Source organism: Tenrec ecaudatus, chromosome 8 (assembly GCF_050624435.1).
Source record: "Tenrec ecaudatus isolate mTenEca1 chromosome 8, mTenEca1.hap1, whole genome shotgun sequence".
Classification (NCBI taxonomy): Eukaryota; Metazoa; Chordata; class Mammalia; order Afrosoricida; family Tenrecidae; genus Tenrec; species Tenrec ecaudatus.
Genome location: NC_134537.1, coordinates 154,512,203 through 154,525,180, shown reverse-complemented (window position 1 = coordinate 154,525,180; position 12,978 = coordinate 154,512,203).

The following is a 12,978-nucleotide window of genomic DNA, read 5'->3' as shown; positions in this document are numbered from 1 at the left end:
ACACGTACAGAGTACAGTACAAAGTTTTGCACCTCTCTATCACTGTCACCAGTCAATGCTGACTCATAGTGACTCCCCTGTGGGTTTCCAAGACTGTAACTGTTTATGGGAGTAGAAAGCCCACTCTTTCACCTGTGGAGCTGCTTGTAGTTTTGAACTGAGGACCATGCAGACTGTAGCCCAACAAGTACTCACTGCACCGCCAGGGTTTCAGGGAACTTACAAACAAAATATCCTTTATAAAAGCAATGGCTCTTGAATATGTTTGGTCCATGGACCACCTTATCTAACAAATATAGATACAGTTTCATTCTGTTGGTCATTTCACAGCAGAGTCACCTCCTCTAACACTCATCAGCTCCAACTCCAGTGGGTAGATAGGATTACATGGTCCTTCCAAACATACACCCCAAATGGAAATATGTTGGTGGTCCTTAAAAGAATGCTGATTAGAAATTATTATCTAGGAGGCTTGTAGAATATCTATTTTCTGATAGCAAAGTGTTCTCACAATGCATAATTTTTTCCTTTATTAGAAGAATGGCTGTGATCCCTAATGTCTCCTTAGGGTTTTCAAAATACAACATTCCGCCACCTCATGATGTAGCCAATGAACCAATGCTTACTTATCAACTTCCCTGCGTGCTTAGATCCCTGATACTCTTCTCCGTCAGGCAACAAGGCAATGCACTCCTTGAGGGCAGAACCCATTTCTGATGAATGTCTTTACCCCCAACTCCTAATTCTGAATAGGTGCCCTGAAATACCAAACCAAAAAAAAAAAAAGATCAAGCTTATTACCACCCAGTCAGTTCTGACTCCTCATAACCCTGTGTGCTACAGAGTGGAATCTTTCATAGAGTTTTCTTGCTGCAATCTTTATGGGGATCCTATCACTGGCCCTTTCTTCTGCGGTGTGAATGGAAGGTTCCAAGCAATCATCTTTAGAACTGCAGTGTAAACAGTTTATGCCACCCAGAGACTCTTCAAAATACTCGTTAGATGGGTAGAGTTCGGTCCGGGTCTTTAAAACACCCCTGGAGCTCCCAGCAGTGCAGAAATAAGATCCTTTGACTGGCACCGGCAGCAACCTCATCTGGAGTATTTTGGAAATGCTCAAGAGAGGTCATGATGTGGAAGAACTGGCATGTCAGTTGGAAACATCAAGAAAACATTAGGGATCATAGTCATTATCCTAATGAATTAAATGATTTTATGCATTGTGATTAGACAAGAAATGCTTTGCCATCAGAAAAATGCCCATTCTAAATGTCTTAGATAAGAATTCTCAGTTAACCAATATGTGTTTGAAGACCTCCAGCCTCCTTCTATTAGCTTCAGTGAAGAGCTCCCAGCAACTCCTTCAGAGAATCTTCACCCTCACCCTTCACCTCTGAATCTGATGCATCTTCCATTCTCAGAGACCGTTCAGTGCTTTCTTCCTTTTGGTGAAAACAATGACTAGGATGGAGCATAATATTCAGTATTATTAGCATAATATTCCATATTATTAACATAATATTCTGTATTATTAACCTAGCATGGATTGGAATGTGACTCTCAGAATTGATCTCAAATCAGCCGAGAACAATATAGCACAAGTTAGGCTTAAAGTCACAATAAAAATCCTAGGGTTTTTCATCGAGTCCTGAAGCAACAAGACATTGAGTTCCAGGAATGGGAAGGCAGACTGAACAAGGGAAGGATGGTGAGGAAACTCCTTGGAGTGTACCTAAGTATGCGGTGTTAGGGCAGGCCAGCTAGGGAAACAAATCCAGAGACACTCCTATGTGTGGAAGAGAGAACTTTATATCAAAGAGCAATAGTATATTGAGAAAAGAGCCCAGTCCAGATCAATCCCTGTGTCTGATATGAGCCCCCAAATCCTTCTTCGGGCTCACAAGTTTCAAGGCAATGGAGCAAAATGCAGGAAGATCACAAGCTGGTGGGTGCAAAGTCTTATGGATCCAGTAGCTGTGGAAGCATCTCAGCGCTAACGAGAATCTCTCTATGGCTCCTCGAACTCTCCAACAGTGGCTCTCCAACAGGAAGGTAAAAGAGAGAGAGAGAGGAAGTTCCCAGAATCCTCATGAGAAGTATCATCATGTCTGTGACCTGATTGACAGGCTAGACTCCACCCCTTCGCTCTTAAATGAGATTATGTAACTACCACATATGTGAAGTGAGTAATCACCTAGTCCAATGTTACTGTTCTAATTATTACAATTTATGATCATTGTGTCTTGAGCACAATGCAAGGTATTTCAATAACCATAATCTGTGATATTTATAACAATCTTACAAGAAAATTCACTCTATTAATTTTTTGTGTCTCAGCTTTACTATTTGATCCTCTAAATATTTGCCCTAACAGTCTCCCCAAACCCCATGTACTATTCCTGCATAGCCTTTATCACTATTTAAAAATACATGATACATAATTATTATTGAATCTCTGTCATTGTCACTAGATCTTGTGCCTATAAAGGTAACAACCACAATTTTATTATTTTTATTTATGCACGAGTCTATCCTGAGAAGCTAGCATAATAAGGGTCAAATAGTAGACATTCCATAAAGATCTGCTAACATCATGAAAGATTGAAAGGTGTGGACATTAAATTACTATCACTAAACCCATTTCAAAACCAAGAACATTGAGACTCATAATCTCTGAGTCAACTCAAGATATGACACAGGAAAGTAGAGGAAACAGGAGTTTACCCAGTTGTCTCAGACTTCACAGGCCATACACCTTCTGCATGAAACTGCCCCTCTACCACTTCAGGTAGGAACATATTTGCTAATGGGCATAAACCTATCTTTTTTTCATTGCCTCCCTAGATATGAATTTAGTTACAAATGGATGTATGGTCTCAACATTAGACTTTCACTTACTCCTAGGTCTTAAGGCCAAGACAATTCAAGACTGAAACCGAGATCATTCTTATACCATTTCTCAATTATTTAATAGTTAAGATAAAGCATGGTTATTAAATTTTAAAATGAAAAGAGACAAGTGAATCACCAAAGTTCAGTTCAAGGATGCTCCATAAAAGTAACAAACTATTTAGTGGCCAGAAGAGCAAACCCTGTTTATAGGAAAAGGAAATGTAAGAAGAATTCCTAAGAATTCAGAGAAACGATACTGATACTTCATTCCTTGAAGAGCCCGTATGTTTGAGAACCAAGAGCTTGGAACTGAGAAACAGATGACGTGGCTCTCGTACTGGATCTGTCACTTGGGCAACTGCTCTTAACTTGTGGAATGTTCTATCATGTTGATAAAACCAACAGAATAAAGTAATTCTAAGAATTAAATATGCAATACTTGAAAAATGCTGATAAAAGCCTTCATAAATTAGAAAGATGGAAGATAGCAAATAAAGGTTGGGAAATAATCATCATTTTCCTAGGACTGACCAATCTCACAAGACTACAGACAACAAAGGCTATAAAAACACTTGACATTTAAGCACCTGGGACCAGAGAAATAATATAACATTTTCATCTTAAAACCAGTTTAGGCTTAGTTGCCTCAGGCCTGGCTTGCTTTAGAAAATAAACATGACCAAAGCTCTCTGTTTTCTATCGGCCTCATTGTTAACTAAAATAGCAGTCTGTCATTTGCAGGACACCCATATGAAGCATTTCCTAGGCAGACGAGAAAGTCTACTTTACATACAACCAATGGTAGAAAAATGCAAGATGACATCATGCTATTTTTGCTGACTCTACGGTAGAGCATGGCTTCCAACTCTGAAGGAAAGGGAAAGAAGCACGGTATTTTCAATACCTTTGAAATGACTCTTTCCAGGGTTGAAAGGTCCTTCACAGTCTAGCTCCAAACGGAAAATTTCAGTTTACCTGCAGTAGGCCACCCACTGGTTTACCTGTTTATAGAACCCCAAGGACATTTGGTTCCTTTATGGCTCATGGTGTTCATTTCATTCATTCCTCATGAATCCATTGTTTAACTCATCAATGGAGTCCTCTCTGCCTTGGCACTCAGGACATGTTGATGTGTGTATCAGACATGGACTCTGATCTCAAAGTCTACTAGAAACTCCAAAATATATGTGACTAAGTGTACTTCTGCCCAACCTGCTTGAGTCAGCACCGCTTTATCCAATGTCACTTATCCTTTAAAGTCGTTCCTAATCTCTCCTGCTAAGTATAGCCTTTTTTTTCGGGTGGCCCTGGGCCTGCCTCCGGCATTTCATAGCTGTCATCTAGTAAGCTCCGCGTGTTAGCCACTGAACAGAGTAACTGTAGACAGGTTATCAGATCTACTTTCACAATAACAGGAAGCATATGGTCATAATAAATTCACTTCTACAGATAAAACTCAAGCTTAGAGAAGCGATTTTCTCAAGGTCACTCAGCTCGAAGTGTGAAGCCAAGCTGAAGTCTGGACAGTGTGATTTGAGCTCCGGTGCGTTTCACCACTCTGCTTCCCTGCCACCTGTGGTTTTCCAGCTCCGGGGGATCTTGTGATTCTTACCTCACAGATACATTGTTCACTTCACAAATGAACCCCAGTTCATCTGGTCAGAATCTGCTTCTTCTCCCCTCCTTCCTGGAATGAGAGGTACCTGAAACCAGAAGTCATGTCTCATTCAGCGTTCACTCTGCCTCCTCCATCACATCCCACTGCTAATGGGATTTCTGCAGAATAAATCTAAGCAGTGAAAGATGGCTTCTTATCTATAAATTGGAGGAAAGCTAAACATCCTGGATAAATAATACAAACTTTGATTTAAGGAATTAGAAAATATACATGCAATAGTAAAAACTCTTTGGCTATATACCTAATTTGTAGGCAGTGGTAGCAGACACATAAACCACATCATCAATAATATTGTCGTCCTCACAACTGAAGAAAGGAGTACTAAAGCTGAGGTGTTCCCTTCCAGTTTCTTAGTTCCTCGCACATCTTTGATTGCTCTTAGGCAAGAAATGGGCACTGACCTGTTCTGCTAACAGTATATTGCTGAAGGGAAAACAAAGGCGAACCCCTGGGTAGGATGCAGACACAAAACCTGATACCAAAGAATTCCCCCACACTAAGGGAGTGAAGATGAGTTCTTCATAAAGACAAAGATGAAGTAACATCTTTGTGGACTTTATTGGTTATTGATGAAGCAGTGGCAATCATCAACTACTAAATGTAATTTAGAATGTATGACATATGAATCTAGAAAATAGGAAGTGGTCAAAAATGAAATGGAACATAAAATCTATGTTCTCAGCTTCTGTGAGCTGCAATGGACTGGCATAGGCCATTAGGAATCAGAAGACCATATGGCTTACACAGCTGGGCATGATGGAGGAATGATATATTCAAAGTAGAAAAAGAACATTTCAAGATTTATTTTGAAAAAAAATGTTGTCGATGAAAGGTTAGTATCTATCCACAAATAAGAAAATCCAGTTAATGCAATGATTATTCAAATGTATGCACCAACCTATAAAGCTTATTACTACTTTCCAGTGCCATCACGTCGGCTTCATTTCGTAGCAGACTGTGTACAACAGAGAAAGCACTTTCTGGTCCTGTGTCATCATCATACTGGTTCTGTTTGCTCGCATTGATGCAGCCAACTTGTCTGAGGGCTTCCTCTTTTTTACTATACCTCTACTTTACCATCACTGATGTCTTTCTTCAGGGACTGCTCTCTTCTGAGAACATGCTGAAAGTCTCGCCATGCTTACCTCTAAGGAGCATTCTGACTTACTTCTTCCAAGACACATGTCTTTGTTCCTTTTGGCAGTTCACGGTACTTTCAATATTCTCCACCAACACAATTCAAACATATGCATTCTTCCTGGTCTTCTTTATTCTATGTCCAACTTTCACATATATATGAGGCAATTGAAAATACCATAACTTGGATCAGGTGCACCTTAATCCTCAAAATAACACCCTTGCTTTTCAACATGCTTAAGATCTATTGAGCAGCAGATTTTCCCAATGTAATGTATCGCTGGATCTTTTGGCTGCTGCTTCTATGAGCATTGATTGTGGACGCAAGCAAGACTAATCCTTGACAATGTCAATCTTTGCTCCATTTATCATGATGTTACACATTTATCCAGTTGTGAGGATTTTAGTCTTCCTTAGACTGAGTTGTAACCCATACTGAAGACTACAATCTTTAACCATCATCCCCAAGAGCTTCAAGTTCTCACTTTCAGGAAGCAACATGGTGTCATCTGAACAGGGCAGATTGTTAATAAATCTTCTTCCAATCCTGGTGCCACATTTTTCATCAGATAATCCAGATTCTCTGATGATTTGCTCAGCATACAGATTGAATAAATATGATCAGAAAGCACAACCCTGATGCACACTTTTCCTGATTTAAAACCATATAGTATTCCTTTGTTATGTTTGCACAACTGTCTCTTAATCCAAGAAGAGGCTCCACATGAGCACAAGATAGTATTCTGGAAGGTAGTCTTCTCAAGACTATCGATAGTTTGTGTGACCCACATAATTGAATGACATTGCATTGACAATAATATACAAGAAAAAATATTTCTGGAATAATCTTCTTTCAATCAAGATTCATCTGACATCAGCAGGGATATCATTGATTACATGGCACCTTCTGATTCCAATCTGAACCTCTGCCAGCTCCCTGACCATGTACTGCTGCAACGTTGTTGGAAGAGCTTCAGCACAATGTAGCTTCTATGATCCCATTCTTCTCATAGCTATGATGAAAGATTGAAATGATCGAGAATTTTGCTTTCTTTGAATCTATAAACTGTGCTCATGGAACCTTAGTCAAAAGATCAAATGACGTAAATTGGGCAAATCTGCTTCACATCTTTAAACTATTGAAATGCAACGTTGTTACTTTGAGGTCTAAAGTGCACCTGACCCAAGGCATGGTATTTTCAGTTCCCTCATATGCATGTGAAAGTTGGGTATCGAATAAAGACACACCCCCCACAAAAAAGATGGGTCTGAAGTATGGTGTTGGTAAAGAATAATGGAAGTACTGCCAAGAAAACAAATGTGTCCTAGAAGTACATCCAGAATGCTCCTAGAGTCAAGACTTGGTTTCATGTACTTTGGGCATTTCATTGAGAGAGACTAGGCCTTGTGAGACATCATTCTTGGTAAAGTAGAGGGACAGCAAAGGTCAGAAAGATCCTTTACTGGATGAATTGACGCAGTGGCTGTGACAATGTGCTCAAAGAAGAAAACAATTGTGTGGACGGTGCGGGACTGTAGGGTTTGCTTTGTTTTACTCAGGGCTCCTGAGTCAGAACCAACTGGACAGCACATAACAACAAGAATATAAATTACGTAATACATTTTGTTACATTTACATAATAGAATATTATACGGTGTTCTAAAGGACGTAAAGTGTTACTATATACAATAACATAAAGGAATCTCACAAATTTAGTTAAGGTTTATTGTACCAACCTGAGCGATAAATACATGTGGGATTAACTGAAGGGTGGAGAGATAACTGGCTTGGTGAACCTCGCCTTTCTGGTTCTTGGGTCTCTTGCTCTCTGATGGTCGGACCAGGGTGGAGCTGCTTTAGCCTATTTCCTGCCTCAGCTGGCAAGGCTGACTTCCTGTGAGACATCCCTGAGGAGAAGCCACATGGACCTACCCTGATGCAGCCCTGGGTGCTAGAATAGCCATGTGGAGACCTCTGCCAGTGCTGAGATGCTTGCACACTGAATCAGCTTTCCTCCTGCAGTCAGCATCATTGCATGTGTTTTGTGAGATGGAGAAGGATTTTGTAGATCAGTGTCGGACATATGGGCTAATGTTGGACTTATGGACTTGGACGGCACTGGGTTGGGATGCTTTCTTAATGTACACTTTCTCTTTATATAAAACTCTCATAGAAATACAGTTTCTGTAGCTGTGTTTCTCTAGTCTACCCAGACTAACATGCAGATAAAACACTGAGTTTACACAACCATAGACAAAAGAGTATCTCAAACAATGACCTCTATATTAAGAGAACAGGATAATCAGAAAGAGGATGGGGAAAGCATGTGCATAAAGAAAGGGATCTTTGAAGTTTGCTTTCTCATTTAATTATGTAACTCCACAGTTGAATGCCTTTATGAGTACTATTCACTGCTTCCAATGCTGTCTCTCTCTCTCTCTTTTTGCCTTATGCTTATGTAGGATTTAGCTCAGGGAGGCCATTCACAAACTTCACCCTTACCTAAAAACAATATATCTGATGATCTGTTACCAGAAACTACTTACAAGTAGCTGCTGCCATTCTGACCACCATTGCTGTACTTGAACCTAATATTGTAGCCACTGTGTCTATTGAACTCACAGAGGGCCTTCCTCCCACCCCCCACACACTCCCCCCCCCAACTTTCTCTGCTCTACCAAGCAGGAAATCTTACTTCAGAGACTGGTCCATGCTGATAATTTGTCCTAGCACGTGAGGCAAGTCCTTGCTGCTTAGGGACATTCTGGTCATACGTCTTCAAACACAAATGTGTTCGTTATCACTCTAACCCACTCATAATTCAATTTTCTTGCCAACACCATAATTCAAAGGCATCAATGATTCTTCAAACTTCCTTATTTATTCCTTATTCAATTGCTTCAATGACGTGATCACAAAAATTTTGGCTTCGGTGAAACACAACTTAGTTCTCAAAATGATGTCTTCAGGGTTTGTTGTTGTTGTGTTCAACAATGTAAAGAGATCTTTTGTAGCAGATTTGCCCATGAACAAACCTCCTCTGATTGTCTGACTGCTGCTTCCATAAATGTTGACTGTGGACCCCTGACAATTTCAATATTTTCTCTATTAATCACAGTGTTCTGTATTGGTCCAGGGGTGAGAACTTTTCTTTTCTCTATGTTGGCATATAATCGATATAGAAGGCTGTTTTTTTAATTTTTATTAATACGTGCTTCAAGTTCTCTTAGGTTTTAACAAGCAAAGTTGTGTCATTTGCACATTGCAGGTTGGTACTTAAAACACACACACCAAAAAAAAAAATATGTCACTGCTATTGAGTCAATTCCAAGTCATAGCAACTCTATAGGATGGGGTAGACCTGTCCCTATGAGTTTCCAAGATGGGAACTCTTTCATGAGAGCATAAAGCCTATAGTTCACATATACATATGCTACCATGTATATTGTCTAAATCTGCACAAAGGCAGTTTTTGTTTCTCATACTCCAAAATTTTAAATATTTTAATGTATTTAAAATATATTTTCATCACCTTTCCCAAAATAAAATTCAATGATCCAAGACATATCAAGTTGGGAGAGAGCAAATAAAGAAGGAATTATTTTTAAGGGGCAGAAGCCCTTATAAAACATAAAATTCTTGAAGCAAAATCTACACAAGAGAAAATGATAGCATCTCAAATTTCTCCGCATCAAATCTCTTCTGTAGCTGTGACGCCGCATGCCCACACTGTTACATATGACATTTCTCTGTGACAAGGTATGGGGGATGATTATAAAATGGCATACTTCCCCCCTTGAAATCAATGGCTCTCTCTTTGGAAAGTTTGGGATGTTTTCTGAAGTGAAGTCCCCAATTGATGCTAAGTGGCATAAATTGAATGTTACCACAAACTGCAAACCAGTGAGGATGTTGTGTTCACAAATCCTGAAATCTTCAGTCTGACCTTATAGAGCTCAGAATAACAAAATATGGGACACTGTTCCATCACACACTTTTACTAAATATGAATTTCATCAACTCTAAAGAGGATACAAAAATAACCCTTGATCCCAGTTTTATTAAATGTATGTTCTAATAAGTTATAAATGGGAAAATATTATAAACAGAAACATAAGACTTCACCTGAAAGGATTCAAATCACATATCTAACATTTTATAAGAGGACATTAAAAAAATCACTATACGTTTCTAAATCTTAATCTCCTTTGAAGTGTCACAGAGGCTGCAGCAAGAACAGGATAGTGCAAAACCAGGCCGTCTTCTGTTCTGTTGTGCAGAACATCACAGAGAATCAGAAATATATCAGTGGCATCTCACAACAATATTGAATTAATTAGACTGAAGTTACAGGACTTTGAGAATTTTCAGATGAAAAAACCCAATATGCACCGTTAGGTTTCTCAGGTAGGAAGTACCTCGTTTCTTGGCTTCGCCGGAGAAAGAGTTCACGCCGCAGCCTGGTTTGTGATCCCAGTGGGTTTCAATCAAGGATGGAAGAAGTTTCAGGTTTGACAGTCACTGAATATGGGCAACCTCGTGGGCTGCGCACCCACACATGGTAGCCTGGGGTCACAGAGGCTGCAGCACAGGCAGACAGAAGGCCAAGGAAGATGATTTTAAAAAGGGGGGCCTGGTATTCGGGACCTTTGGCTGGGAGGCGTGGTCAAAGGTAATCGTTGATCCTATTGGGTGAATTAAGCCCACCTGGCCTAGTTCAGGCCCACCTGGCTTGACCTTGAATTGACACATGCCCATAACCTTTATGGCTGGCTGAGGCTCACCTGGTTCTCCACAGCAAGAAGCATGGAGAGGGACAACCCCTGGGCCCTGCTTCTTGCCACCTAACATATACTAGGTATTCAAGAAAGACTTGTTCCTTTTCCTTGTATATTCTTTCAAAGACACCTTACCATGCTTATACTTATCTTGAAACTATGCCCCACGTATAAAATCAAGTTGCATAGTCTAATTATATTAAAGATGAAAGAACTGATATCTTTGAATCATGGTTTCAGTGATAACAATGGTAAAAATCATGGATTGCCAGAGAACAAATGTAATATTTTTAAAGAATAAATACAGCCAGAATGCTCCTTAGAAGCAAGAATGGGGAGACTTTGTTTCCCTTACCAGGTGTCCAGTCCCTGGAGCTGTGCATCGCACTCAACCATGTACAAGATGAGTAAAAATGAGACAGACCTTCGATTAGATGTGTTGTCACAGCACCTGCAACAATGGTCTCAACCACAGGAACTGTGAGGGGACACAGCACCAGACACTGTTTGCTTCTGTCACGCATAGAGTCTCTGTGCATTACATCTGACTCAGTGGTTCCCAACAACAGGGCACAAAGGTCTACAATTATGGTTTCTTCCATTCTTAGTTAGTTTTCGTTTTGTGGAAGGTTATCTGATCTCTGTAAATTCTCATTTTCTTGTTTGTAAAGCCTGAAATAAACTCTTAGGGATTATAAAAGGAGACTTGAAGCAAAAGCATAGGAGGTACCTTCCTACAAGGTGTCACTGAATCAGCATTTGTTGCACTACTTATTACCAGTGAAATGAAAGCACTTTGCCTTTTAAACAACTTCTCTGAAAGCCATTGAAATCATTGGGAACTCCTAGATTGGAAAGACATTAGGAAATGTAGGCAGCCATGCAGACAGGCAGGGACTGAGGCGGGGAGCTTGGCCTCCCAGGACCCCGCAGCCTCAAGAGCCAAACTGACGTTGGCGGCACTGACCCACAACAGAAACAAAAATGTGTCTCTACCTGGCTGTCTGAGCACACTCCCGGAAGGTGCCGATGAACACGGGGCTAGTGCAGGTAGTGCTGGGTCCCGTAAGCTTCCTCACGGCCTCTCTGCTCCGCTGCAGTCATGTCAGTATGGTGAACTCTACTTTGAGAAGGCAGCTCTTTCTCACTCATCGTTTGAGTGCCTTCTGCGCTGAGCGGCTCACCGTCTGCCATGATTTCAACAATGTCCTTTTCATGCGGTTTTCCATTTCTGAGAATATTTCGGTTGTTTCCATAATTGATTTTCAGTGGCTTATTCCTCAGAAGTTGATAGGAATGTTCCTGTTTATTGCAGTTCTTAGTCTGGAAGCTCTTCGGAAACCTGTTCATGTTTGGAGACCCTGCGTGCATCTGAAACACCAGGGGCATCACTTCCAACATCACAGCAACACACACGCCACCACAGTACAACTGACAGACAAATAACGGAGGTGTCTCTGGGTGGATTTAAATTGCCAGCCTTTTGGTTAGTAGCGGGTTAGAGCCTTAACCATTTGAAATGTAAAATTAAACTCACCTGCGCAAAAATAGAGACAAAAAACCCTAACAAAATATCTCAGCTTGCTTCCTCTCGATGCTTTCCCATCTCAGTGGAATTTTCCATCTTTTGATTCTGTAGCTCCACGGAGGTGTCTTCCTCCCAAACATCCCATTCTCAGGGTTACTGAAAAAACACAGAGGTGTCCTTGCCTCCATAGATGCGCAGAATGTTCAAAAGGAATGGCAGTCTTTGTTAAGTGGGGGCTGGGAGACCATAAGGTCACATACAAATAAAGGACATGCTGACAGCCTTGGTCTTCCTGGTACATGCTTTCTCAAGACATGATGGAGTCTGTGACTTCACCACAATACTTCTCTTAGCAACTCACTGTGCTCCAAAGGGAAGCTGCTGGATAGACATGAAGCCACCACTTCAAAGCTGGGATAGTTACTCATGCAGGTCGGTGACATCTGTCTAGGAAAGATATGGTTGTATGTGACAGTCTTCACAGAGGCCCCAAATTTCTAGAAATATTATTTCCCAGCACACACATTCAGGCATTTCAGTTACCATGGACACGGGCCGTTACGTGGGTATGCAGCTTGCTTTTTAAGGTAAGCGGCCAAAGGAGACTCGTGATTTTAAAATATCTCAGCTTGTCTAATGAGTAATAAAAGTGCTTATATCTTATACTCAGTCTTCTTGAGGAAGCCGTGAACGTAGCCCTTTCCTTACATCACACTTGTTGTATGCATGAGTGAATGGTTTGCTTCATCAGTATTTATGGATGTGCCAGCAACCAGGTATGTAAACATGAATAACACTTGGTCTTGTCCTCAAGAATCTCAGTCCATAGGGGTGTTAAAGGTTATAATGAGCCATCTGAAAGCCATGTAAGGTATATCTACTATTCTCTCCACTCCTGAGGAAAATAATAGGAAAATCAACGCATAATGAGAAACAGATGTGTGGGTACATTTAGTCCAAAGGA